Here is a 13,640-nt window from a genome sequence, read left to right on the forward strand (position 1 = left end):
ATCCTCCCAATCCAGGAGCAAGGAAGATCTTTCCATTTTCTGGTGTCCTCTTCAATTTCTTTCTTCAAAGACTTAAAGTTCTTGTCAAATAGATCTTTCACATCCTTGGTCAGAGTTACCCCAAGATATTTTATGCTATTTGTGGCCATCATGAAAGGTGATGCTTCTCTAATTTCCCTCTCTGTTTCCTTATCCTTAGTGTATAGGAAGGCCACTGATTTTTTGGAGTTGATCTTGTATCCTGCCACATTACTAAAGGTGTTTATCAGCTGTAGGAGTTCTTTGGTAGAGTTTTTGGGGTCGCTTATGTATACTATCATATCATCTACAAATAACGAGAGCTTGACTTCTTCTTTTCTGATACGAATCCCCTTGATCCCTTTATGTTGTCTTATTGCTATTGCTAGAACTTCAAGCACTATATTGAAGAGGTATGGAGAGAGTGGACATCCTTGTCGTGTTCCTGATTTTAGTGGGATGGCTTTGAGTTTTTCTCCATTTAATTTAATGTTAGCTGACAGCTTGCTGTAAATAGCTTTTATTATATTTAGGTATGACCCTTGTATCCCTAATCTCTCCAAGACTTTTATCATAAAGGGGTGTTGAATTTTGTCAAATGCTTTTTCAGCATCTAATGAAATGATCATATGGTTTTTTTCGATGTCAGAGATCTTTGTGAGCTGTGGTCTGAAAGCTATCAAATTTATTTGCTGAAATCTAATTTCTGATCCAATGCTATTAATACTTATGACTCTGGGAAGATCCAAGAGTGTCATTGTTTTCTCATTCTGTCCAACGAGGATGCAATGTGAAATCTTTAGAGCCAGAGGCCTAACCATTACCATAGAGCAAATCTGATGACATTTGACCTTGGAGATTCCTTGGTTTATAAACATGTATAATTTTTTTGCTATTTGTATGTTGTCCAGATTATAATTTGTTTAGAGATGCTGGACTTACTATGTTGCTCAGGCTGACCGGAAACTGCAGAAATCATATAATCTTTCTTCCTAGGTCTCTGAATAACAGGGCCGAAGATACCTATTACAGAGCTCAGCTTGCAATTTGTGAATTTTTGGAACAACAACCTGACTGAACACATGAAAACAATAGGTAGGACTTTGGCTATTAGGTTTCTTTATTGGCCACTTACAAATAAGAAGACATGAGACTTGCTGAGAGAACATAGGATTTTGACAGTCCACTCCCATATAATAAAGATTTCCAAAGCTTCTGTTTCATCTGAAGACTGACTGGGGCTTGGAGAAGAGGAGAGAGGAGGAGAACAGAGGAAGAAAGGAAGGAAAGGGCGTTGTCCCAGGGAACAGTGAAAGAAGATTGGGGCACTTAGGGGTCACACATATACAGTCATGGGAGCATTCACGGAGTCTCATAAAAGGTGTCCCAGCATGCTGAGGACCGAGGGACACACCAAGGGTTTGTCGTACATGCAGACCAAATGGACAATTGCAGAGGTAAGGGATGGTGATGTGACGGTTAGACTCTAACCGGGATTCTCTAAGAATGTTCGGCTGACCCCATGTATATTCAGTCCTTCACACCATTCCTCTCACGGGGTACTACTCTTTGTCATTATCCTGAGACCCCTTTAGCTCCTGGATCTTCTGGGGCAGAGTCTGAGTCCAGAACTGCAGCCTTCTGGCCTTCAGGGCTTGGCCCACAGAAGGGTGGATGTCCAGCTCTAGGTACTTCTCATTATCGTCCATCACAGGCCATTCTGGTAGACCCTCGCTGTTGGGGTTCCTGCGGATATGCCAGCCATCAGGGAATGGTAAGGTCATGCTCATACAATTTGTGATCCCCCAATTTGTGTCAGGGTATTAGACTAATTGGTCCAATAGGTGAGGGGCTGAAAGAACACATGTCCTATACAGGGATACAGTGTCACCTGCTAGTGTCTGCTCCATGTGGGGCAAGACTACCCGAACAATTTTGGGTCCCTCTCAGAGGCAAAATCTAAAGAACAATACCATAGTTCCTATCAAGTCATTGTAGTGTGACCAGTAACCAATATGTACGATGTACCTAAGTGTGCCCTGGGGTGAGAAGGACTCTATCATGTGATGAGTTATCCATGCATGCAAATAAAGTCATCAACCACCAATGGAGCCCTAGACAGGGACCCACCACTGAGGAGGTTGAGGGAGGGATGTGTTCTCACCCATGTCGTGCAAAGTTGGTCCAGTACTTCATCATCGTCCAGCTCAGCAGCTCCTCTTCCTCAGTAAAGTCAGCTGTAGCCATGGGGAAGACAGAGGTCCAGGTTCCAGCCACCCCATGAGTTGCCTATTCGTGCTCCGTGACCACCATCCTTCCTGTAGCCTGACCTTGAACTCTAGCCCTCTTTTCCTCCTTCACCACCAAGGATCCCGGAGCCACCCACACCTCTAATTGATGCCTCCAGGTTCAGTTCTGCTCAGTGTGTCCTCATTCCGTCTAACATAGGTGTGGTGGCTCAAATGATATGAATCCTATAGACTCACATATTTGAATGTGTGGTCCCCAGTTAGTGGAACTGTTTGGGAAGAATTAGGAAGAATGGCCAGTGTATCACTGGAAGTTGGCTTTGAGGTTTAAAAGTCCAGTCAGGTCCAATGAGCTCTCTGCCTTGGGTTTGTAGATCAGAATCTACACTTTTAGTTAGCTATTGTTCCAGTCCCTTGCCTGTCTGCATGCTGCTATTCTCCCATCCCTGATGGTCATAGTCTCTAACCCTTTGAAACTCTAAGTCCCTATAAATGCTTTTCTCTATAAGCCAACTTAATCATAGTGTCTCATCGCAGCAATAGAAAAGTAACTAAGGCAATGGATTCTAATCTGGGTATAACTTTTTGAGGTTGGAGAAGTTGCTTACTTGATTATGTCCTCTTTCAGAGCCTTGATTTTCTCAACTGGACTGAGAGCTCAGTTACCCATCAGGTACCCACCTGTGACCCCATCGAGCTCATGAAACACAAGAAGACTCACGTTTTATGCCCCAGCGGGAGGACCCCAAAAGAAAGGGAATCTCATCACCATGGTCAGCTTTCACATAGGCTGGCCTCGTATCTTTTTCGTAGCTGGGCACATGACAGAATTCATAAAGGTAGACAGGGGCACGAGAGCCTAGAGGTATGGACACATGGTTACATAGTATTCTCTCACCTGTAACTTTCCTGCCTAATGGTTATTGATAAGTTATGTCGGTATACAGTTATCTGGTGTTATAATTGTCAAGTGAGTGGCCCCAGGCTGGATCACTAGTTATGGGAAAGCCCTTGGCTAAACAGTGACCCTGGCCTTTGCAGCTAAGTAGGTTTGGCAAATCAATGGAGTATCAGCAACCTGTTTCCTTTTTTATATCTGGATAAGATGTCACTTTCCTCTCTTACACTACAATGAAGAAATACCGATGTAATGGTCCCAGGAGTTTGGTACCAGAGATGTGATCCAGACATGAGTGGGGACCTGGACACTATTTTTTTTTGTAAGTAACACCTCAGTGAAGCCAATTTTATTTTATTTGATTTTTTTCTTGTTGTTGTTCTTTTTTATTATTATTATTTATTTACTAATTAAAGATTTCTGTCTCCTTCCGTCACCGCCTCCCATTTCCCTCTTCCTCCCCCAATCAACTCCCCTGTCTCATCAGCCTAAAGAGCAGTCAGGGTTCCCTGCCCTGTGGGGAGTCCAAGGACCTCCCACCTCCTTCCAGGACCTGGACACTATTAAGCTCATCTGGGACCCATGGCTCTGAGCTCCTCCCAACTAGGCCTCATCACAGATGTACTCACGCTGAGACTTTGCTACTTGGAGTGCAGGAATCACGAACAAATAGTCTGCTATCATTTCCTTGTACTGTATTTGGAGGGTCTGAGCATCTTCAGTGTTGTTCATATACTCTTCCATTAGCAGGTCACTACACTCAGGAGGTAACATCTACAGCAGGGAATCAGGAAGAATGAGTTTAGGCAGGTTCTTATTTTGATAGGCAGCAGCCTCAGTGTGGAGAATGTGGTCAGGGATAAGATATGATATAGAGGGAAAGGTATAAGTTCTGGGGTGAGCCCTCCACAAACCACAAACACGCAGATCTTTGTAGGCATGCTGTCTGGAAGGATATATAGTGGCTCTTTCTATTGAAGACACTACTAAAGGTGGCTTACTATGTGTGTTGCTGTGTTCTTCAAAATAGCTGGCAGGGTCTCTCTGGTTATGTCCTTTATTATTTGTTCATAGCCCTGGGCCTGGCAGAGAGAGGACAGTTTTCTATACTATAAGGTGGGATAGATATGGATCAAGTTTCCTCTGCTCACCTTATGAGTCCCAGACTTCTAGAGAATTGGAACTGAGCCTCACCACAGGGAGAAGCCAGCCATACTCATCATTGTTGACACCAATGATGCTGGGGACAGGGCGAAAATCCACAGCAGTCAACAACTCTTGGGGATGCCTGGGGAAGAACTCTCCATCCACCACAGCAGGGATGGACTGGAAGACCTGAGGGACATGCAAGGGATATGGAGGTCAATTCTGATGTCCACTGAGAAACCCAAACCATTACCCCTGCCCCCATTTAATTGTCTCAGGATGTTTCTCCACACCTGACAGAATCTACATATATTAGGATTTTAGTATTTATTTTGCACACGTGATTAAGAGGATGCCAAACCATGCAGCAGAGGTAATTTGTTTAGAGTAGTAAGGACTGACTCTCCCACATCCCACTGACCAGGTCTTCCAAGTCACACAACTCTCCCAACCTTGGTAATAGCTAGAATCTCCTCTTCACTCTTGTTTCTCAGACAGTGCACCAGGGTCTCTGAGTCCACAGTCTCACAACCAGATAAGCTGGCTACTTTCTGTAAAGGAATCAGGCAGGAGTTGATCCATCCTTTCAGGCAAGTAGAGGAATTTTCCCAACCCCAGTTGATTGGCATGGTGCTCAAATATCACATTGCACTTTGTTTGGTAAAATAAAGTATAAAATTCCCATTTTGTGTTGCTCAGATGTAACAGCCAGAGAGGTCATTCTACCTAAAGACTTTTAAAAATAAATTTCATGTGTTTGTTCACTACTGTGTGTACAGGAGTGCCTGTACCATGGTTTCCATGCAAAGATTAGAGGACAACATTTGTTTGCTACTTCTCACAACCCATCTTGTTTGAGAAGTGATCTTTCATTATTTCTTCCTTTCTACAAGGGTTCATCTTATTTGTGACCTTTCAGGGATTTTCTGGTCTCTGCCTCCTATCTCATCCTATGAATACCAGGATCACACACTTGTTGCTGCATGCAGCTTTTTGTGGTTTCTGAAGGAATTTGAACTCAGGTCCTTATGTTTTTACCTATTGATCCATATCTTTATCCCATATGTTTCTGAACATGATGGTCACTACAAAATTATTACACAGAGCCTGTATAGAGAGAAGTGGATTCTAACCCTTGATTCTCTGAGACTATTGAAAGAAGCTATTTCCCATGCTCCTTGTTTTCCCAATTGAGAAAACTCCCAGAGTACCAGAGGGTGGAGGCTGAGGCTGCAGGGTCATCAATGGCTAAAGTCACTCACTGTGTAGACCACCTCAGAGGTGTTAGAGATCAGGTAAGGCAGCAGGGCCACTCCACTCTCCATGATGGCTCTGTGGAAGAGTCCTTTGGACATGGGGGACACAACCTGTGAAGACACACTTGTGCCACCTGCTGACTCGCCAAAGATGGTGACAAGGTCAGGGTTGCCTCCAAAGTGGGCGATGTTCTGCTGGACCCAGTGCAGTGCGGCCACTTGGTCCAGGTAACCCCAGTTCCCTCTGGCGTGCTCATCTCCAGTGCTGTAAGATGCAGAGAAGGAATCACAGGGCTGCCTTATTTCCTTTTATCCCCGACTGCACAGTGCAGGCTAGCCCCAGACTCACCTGAAGAAGCCCAGTACACCCAGGCGGTACTGGATAGTGACCACCACCACATCCTCCTTGGCTGCCAGCATGGATCCATCAAAAATGGAAGCCAGACCCCTAGACAGTCCACCCCCATGAATCCATACCATTACCTGTGGAAATCAATTCAGATGTCAGGATATTGCAACCCAGCTCAAGCTCCACCTGGGTGTCTTCTACTTTACCTAATGCTTTGGCTCAGTGAACTTAGTCACACAGACAAAAATCCTCAGTACATCCTCACCTGGACCACAGACAGGGCTCTAGTACCGTCAGGATACTTGCTAGTCTCTCTCCTTCTCTAAGGACCAAAGCCTTAATTAGTGACTCTAAATCTGGAGTAATAACATCCCCTACTCTCAGATGCCTATGAAATGGAATGAAAAAGGGTATATTCATCAGTGATTCTCCTGATTATTAACAAAAAATCATTGGCACATAGCTGGTCATGGTGATGTATGTCTTTAATACCAGAGATCTGGGACCAGGTAGGCTACCTGTGGACTTCCCCACTCTCTGTTCCCCAGACCCAATTCTCACGGTCACCCCTAGCACTGCAACAGACCATCTCCCCCCAGCATTCCCAGTGAACACACCAGCTGAGCAGGCAGCACCCTTTCTAAAAATCCAGAGAGGAAACAGAAATTAAGTATCAAAACACCCACCAAAGAAAGAGAAACCCAGAAATCAACACCTAGACCTCTAAACCACCCCAAATCCAGATACCTAAATGCCAGCATAAGAACACAATAAACAACATCCAGGTCAGTGTGTCTCCAACAGAACCCAGCTATCCTACCACAGCAGGTTCTAAATATTCCAACACAGCTGAAAAAAAATACCTTAATATGAAGATGAAAGAGGTCCTTAAAAATCAAGTTAATAAAACCCTTAAAGAAAGTGAAGAAAATAAAAAGAATTGAAGGAAACAAATAAAATTGTTTAATATCTGAAAATGGATATAGAAACAATAAAGAAAACGTAAACTAAGGGAATCCTGGAAATTAAAAGTTTAGGAATGTGAGCAGGAAGTACAGAGTCAAACTTCACCAACAGAATACAAGAGATGGAAGAGAGAATCTCAGACTTTGAAGATACGATAGAAGAAATGGATACATTGGCCAAAGAAAATGTTAAATCTGAAAAATTCCTGACACAAAACATCCAAGAAATTTGGGACACTATGAAAAGAACAAATGTATGAATAAATGCAATAGAGGAAGAAAAAGAATACCAAATAGTTCAAAAGCCTAGAAAATATCTTCAACTAAACCGTGGAAAAAATTTTCCTAAATTAAAGAAGGAAATGCCTATATAGTTACAAGAAGCATACAGAACACCAAATAGATTGGATCAGAAAAGTCCCCTCAGCATATAATAATCAAAACACTACAGTACAAAGAAAGAATATTAAAAACTTCAAGGGAGAAGACTAACTAACATATAAGGCAGACCTATTAAACTTACACCTGACTTCTCAATGGAGACTCTAAAATACAGGAGCTCTTAGACAGATGTGCTAGAGATTCTAAGAGACCACAGGTGCCATCCAAGATTACTATACCCAGCAAAACTTTCAATCATCTTAAGACATTCCATGATAAAATTAAATTTAAATAATATCTAGAGCCGGGCGGTGGTGGCGCACGCCTTTAAACCCAGCACTTGGGAGGCAGAGGCAGGCGGATCTCTGTGAGTCCGAGACCAGCCTGGTCTACAAGAGCTAGTTCCAGGACAGGTTCCAAAACCACAGAGAAACCCTGTCTCGAAAAACCAAAAAAAAAAAAAAATTAAATAATATCTAGATACAAATCAGTCCTACAGAAGGTACTAGAAGGAAAACTCTAAACTAAGGTTAATTACACACATGGAAACATAGGAAATAAATAATCTCACACCAGCAAAACCAAAAGAATGGAAGCACATACACACCACCACCACCAACAACAGCAAAATAACAGGAATTAACAATCATTGACCACTAATATCTCTTAATATCATTGACTCAATTTTCTGATAAAAAGGCGCAGATTAACAGATGGTTACAAACACAGGATCAATCCTTCTGCTGCATACAATTGTACACCTCAAAACCAGGGGTAGACATTAGTTCAGGGTAAAGGGTTGGAAAAAGATATTCTAAACAAACACACCCAAGAAGCAATCTGGTGTAGGAGTGTTAATATCTAATAAAATTAATCAAAAGAATTGTGGAAGGATACGATATATTCATCACAAGAAAAATTACACCAAGATGGCATTTTAATTCTTAACATTGATCTCAAACACAAGGGCACCCATTTTTGTAAAAGAAACACTTTTAGACCTTAAATCACATATGCACTCACACACTGATAGTACCCCATTCTCACCAATGGACAGGCCATTCAGACAGAAACTAAACAGAGAAATACTAGAACTAACTTACTTTATCAGAGAAATTAATCTAACAGTTATTTACAGAACATTTCACCCAAACACAAAAGAATCTACCTTCTTCTCAGTACCTCATAGATTTTTTTTTCAAAAGTGACCAAACATTTAATCACAAAGTAAATCGCATCAGATACAGAAAAATTGAGGCAATTCCTTGCATCTGATCAGACAACTGCAAACTAAAGCAGGATATCAACAAGAACAGAAACAACAGAAAGCTTACACACTCACGGACATTGAGCAAATTTTACTGAATGAAAAATGGGTCAAGAGAGAAATAAAGAAAGAAATTAAAGACTTTCTAGAATTCAATGAAAATGAATACACATCCAAACTTATGGGACACAATGAAGATGGTGCTAAAAGGAAAGTTCACAACATTAAGTGCCCACATTAAAAAAATTGGAGAGAACTCATACTAGCAACTTAACAGCACACCTGAAAGTTCTAGAACAAAAAGAATTAAACACACCTAAGAGGAAAAGAAAGCAAGAAATAATTAATCTGTAGAAATCAATAAAATACAAACAAAGATAACAGTATAAAGAATCCATAAAACAAAGATTTGGTTTTTTGAGAAAATCAACAAAATAAACAAACCCTTATCCAAACTAATTAAAAGACAGGGAGAATATCCAAATTAATAAAATCCAAATAATCAAATCAATAAAAGTGAAAAGAGTGGCCATAACAACAGACACCAAGGAAATCCTAAAACTCATAAGGACATGCTTTCAAAACCTGTACTCCAGCATTTAGAAAATAAATGGATAATTTTCTCAATAGGTATCACTTACCAAAGTTAAATCATGAACAATTTAAATATACCTATAACCCCCAGTAAAATAGAAATAGTCATTAAAAGTTTCTCAAATAAAAAAGATTCTAGGGCCAGATGGTTTTTTTGTAGGATTGTACCAGACTTTCATAGAAGAGTTTATATATGAGAGAGGATCTATTTTCAATTAAAAAAATTATCATACCTCTGGATGCAGAGATCAAAGATCTCTGTGTGTTTGAGGTCAGCCTTGTCTTCATAGTGAGTTCTAGGCCAGCCAGGGTTATATAGAGAGACACTTTCTCTATATAAAAATTCTTGGCACAATGAATAGTCCATTCCAGTAAATTTGTAAGAGCTCAGGATTTAGCTCTCAGGCCTCTGGTAGGTAGTGTGAAACCTGAGTTGATCAAGGAGCCAATAGCCACTGACTTCCCAGAGTGTTTAGGTCTCTGTGTCCCATACCTAGGGTTTAGTTGTGTACCATGGAAGAAGGCCTTCCTGGATACCTGACAGGAGGGCTTCTCATCAGAGTCTCACATTGATTTTGCCCCTTTTAGTCATCCTGAAGAAATGCCCACCCCCAGATCTGAGTATGGGTTGCCACTCACAGTCAGGTTAGAGCCCTCATGAGCATGAGCTGGTGTGTAGATGTTGAGATACAGGCAGTCCTCAGACATAGAGATGGAAGGTATGCTCCATTTTATCATTGCCAGACTTTCTGACTTCACTGCATCAGGATTTTGTAGACACCTGGGGACAATGACAGTTCTTCTAAGAGATGTGTGGTAGTTAAAAACAGACTCTTAGTTCATATTTGCTCTCAGCCACCAAAACCCCTCTTTCTGGCCCCATGATGCCCTGGTAACATGAGATCCTACTCCAAAATCTCTTCCAACTAAGGTAAAGGTCAGAGACTTTGGGAAAACCGGTATGGTGCTCAAACTTCTAGTGAGGATCCCAGATGAGTCTTTGGATCCCAGTCTTCCTGATGATGGGATATTGATATTTCCATGAACTTCTGTGAAAACTATTGGTGTGTGTAATGACACCATTTCACTTTGTAATCTCCAAGGCCTGGGTATTGGATCCTGTGCCCATATAGATGCTGCATTGATAAACACGGTGGTGGGACATCCTTCACCTCACATCCAGACTCTCAAGGGACTGCCTCTTGGCCAATGGTACCTGGACACCTATAGGTTGGTACGGTAATTGTGGAGGGTGATTTTGCTAAGGAACCATTATCACTTTGGCCTTTCTCTGGCATCTGCAGCATATCCCATCACAGAGAGAATGCAGTGGAGAGCTGGAGATGGAGAAAGCACTGCAGTCTGATCAGGTTCTGACCTCCTGCCTATTTCAGGACCTGACATTTTCTGGGTCTCAGGAGGACTTACATGGCTGGGTAGGTGGTCCCATCCCTCACACCACTCCATGGTTCTGGAGGCTCAGGAGGTGCAAATCTCAGCTCTCCTAGAGGTGGCTTGGCAAAGGGAATTCCCAGGAAGATGTAGACACCCTCTTTGGTGTCATTCAAGTGGATTAGACTCCCCTGCACCTGTCCCGTGTGGGTAGTCCTGATGGGCTTGGCTGAGTCTTCACCTGTAAGTGACATGCGATATCAAGGTTGGGTTTGCCCAACCATCTCCCTTCACACTGTGGATGTTTCTTCTTTCTTGCTTTCTTCAGTTCAGCCTTCTCCACGTACCCACCTCCCTGGCAACTTGTCTCCACAGCACCATGTTCCAGTGTGGAAGAATTAGGCAGACCTGCCATATTCTCATAAAAGGTAAAAATCCTCCATACCAGATAAACATGGAATGATTGCTCAATGCTACATGGTGAGGTAACAAGTAGCCAAGGCCGCAGCCACTCTCAGGGAGTAGAAGGCAATTTTCCACCATCTCTCTAGTGTTGGAAACTCATTCCTATTTCCAACAACACGCTGTCTTCAGGACAATATGCCACTTGCCATAGCTGTCCCTATAGATCACTGAGGATATGGGGCACTAATATCTGTCACTGCTACAGCAACAGGCAATACCTGCTGAAATGGGTTTGCTAAGAGTCAGGCTACAGCCAGGATGCTTCACCCCCAAGAAAAGCTCACCATGGAATCCCACATATTGGAGTGCGTGTACTTTCAGTCAGGAGGCAGGAAAATAGCCCAGAAAGGGACATTTTTTGACAAATATGTTAAAAACAAAAAAGGATGCATACATTTTCTTTTTTAAGTTTTAAATGAAACAGTTGAAGTTTACTAAGCAGAGTTTCTTTTTTCTCTTTTCCCCTCATTTTTCTAGACAAGGTTTCTTGGTGTAAAAGCTCTGACTTTCCTGGAACTTTCTTTGTAGACTAGGTTGGCCTCGAACTCACAGAGATTCACCTGCCTCTGCCTCCCAAGTGCTGGGATTATAGGTATGCACCCCACCCAGCTAAGTAGAGATTCTGATTTTGAGTGGCATGTGGGGAAAGATAACACATCTCTAATTACACGTGTACCCTTCTCAAGAGTTACTGTTTTTATAACAGCTGTATGTGGAAAAAGAGGGCCCATGAAAAGTAAAACTAAAAATAACAGAAAATTTCCTGTAATTAAATCTCAGCTAATGTCATCTATATCATATTTAACACCAAAAGTTACCATTAATTAGATTACCATCTGACCATTTATGTGATACTTTAAATTCCTGATTTTGCTATGGTAAGTATTGTTGTCCAAGTTTACTTCCAGATGTCTGCCTCATTTTGATTATTACCGATGCTGAAATTGCTGTGGTATTCTGTTTTAACATTTCTACATTTACCACCCCACCAGACAGGTTCTTGCCGTGTAGCCCAGTCTGGCTTGCAGCTGAAAAGCCTTCTACCTTCTCTGCCTCATCTCGAACACCATTTACAGGTGTGTGCCATTACACCAGCTCACTCCTATCTTATCTTGATGTCCCATGGATGAGCCTGGCCTGAATGGTGTACAACTCTGTGCCCTCTTATAGTTATCAGTGATTCTGAACCCAGGATCCAAAGAAGAATGTTCAAATAAGCCAAGAGTGAGTTGGGCAGATCTTCCCGTCCAGGAGTCACTGGTGACATCTCAGAACCTGGACAACAGCAAAAAAGAGTTACAGTGTGAAGTCCTTATGGCCTCTTTAGGGTAAATCTGATTGAAGAGGATGTCACCATGACACAGGCTTGAACACTTTTGGGCAGGAGGTCTCAGGGCTATACACTGACCCCGGTCACAGTACCCTCCTGACTCATATTTTCATGAGCCTGAAGACTTTCTGGCAGACACAGAACACATGCCCTTTGCCTCGGACTCCAAGTTGTACCTTTTCCAAAGGTCAGAAAATGAGAAAAGAAACACGGGCCTCTCAGTTGGGCAACTGTTGTAGGGCTGGAGAACTGTATGACTGAGGGCCAGAAAATTCCCAGGATTATTTGGAGTATACCGTGATGCTTCTCTTTCTGAGAGGGTGACCCATTTGGAGTTCAATGCTAGTAGGAAGGTGTAATTCATTTTATTATTACCCATGGGTCAGTAAGAGCTCCAGCCACAGGCACAACCCTATACAGAAAGGGCACATGGCCCATCTGGCTCTCTGTCCCCAACACTCTTCCTTCTGACTTTCAGGCCCAGGCTTGGCAGAGTAACCCTCTGTACTATTGAGTGTCCTCAGACATCACTGACTCTCTGGGCTCCTGTAGGAGCCACTTTTCCTCTCTGTCGTCTCTACGTGCTCCTCCTCCCTTGCTACCTTCCCTACCACAGCCTTAACCTCTGCCTCTGCCAAAATTGGCAACTCTGGCCCCCACCACCCACGTAAGGAGTCTCACCATGCGCGCGGAGAAGAAACACAAGCCCACAGGCTACAGCAATTAACAGAAGTGCACAGGCTCCAGCAATCAGCCAACCACGACGTTTGCAGGACGGCATGATCAGCTCTGAGGCCTGAGTCTGTGCTGCTATGGGATGCACTGTGTGCAGGAAGCAGAATATGTGGGCTCTGCCTGGACAATTATTTGAACCCTATGATTTATAGGCGGGAGCTTGTTGGGCGGGGCAAAGTTGCAGGAGAGCTGCGACTAAGCAGAACTGATAGGAACCAGGGTTCAGCAGGTGGGGCAAATGCTTTTCTGTGATGTGAGTTACTTTTTTAGTCTCAATGCAAGCCACAACATAGCTTCAGAAGCTAAATATTCTGATACCAGCAACCATCACCTCAAACCTGGGGTCACCATGTGTACTGTTCTTGGAGTCACAGGTCCTATGTAGGTGTGGGACAGAGAGCAAGGAATAGAAAGATATGTTAGTCAGAGTTGCTTTTTTAAGGAGGTGTGCACTGTGATATTCCCACAGATGGGTGGAATGAATACTTGAGAATTGTCCTCTTGATAAAGGAAGAGCAGGAGCAAGCCCAGGGTGCTCTCAGCACACCCTTCACTCCCAAGCTTCTTGCTTTCTTGAGTCATAATTCATGAAGTC

General features: G+C 42.8%; 1 pseudogene; it reads right to left on the reverse strand.

The window, feature by feature from the left end:
- LOC121447340 overlaps positions 1-13,091 on the reverse strand; it is a 32,772-nt pseudogene extending 19,681 nt beyond the window's left edge.
- Between the last annotated feature and the right edge of the window lie 549 nt (positions 13,092-13,640).

Source organism: Microtus oregoni, unplaced genomic scaffold (assembly GCF_018167655.1).
Source record: "Microtus oregoni isolate MIOR12 unplaced genomic scaffold, Mior012 000004F_ref0000308, whole genome shotgun sequence".
In the NCBI taxonomy this organism is placed as follows: Eukaryota; Metazoa; Chordata; class Mammalia; order Rodentia; family Cricetidae; genus Microtus; species Microtus oregoni.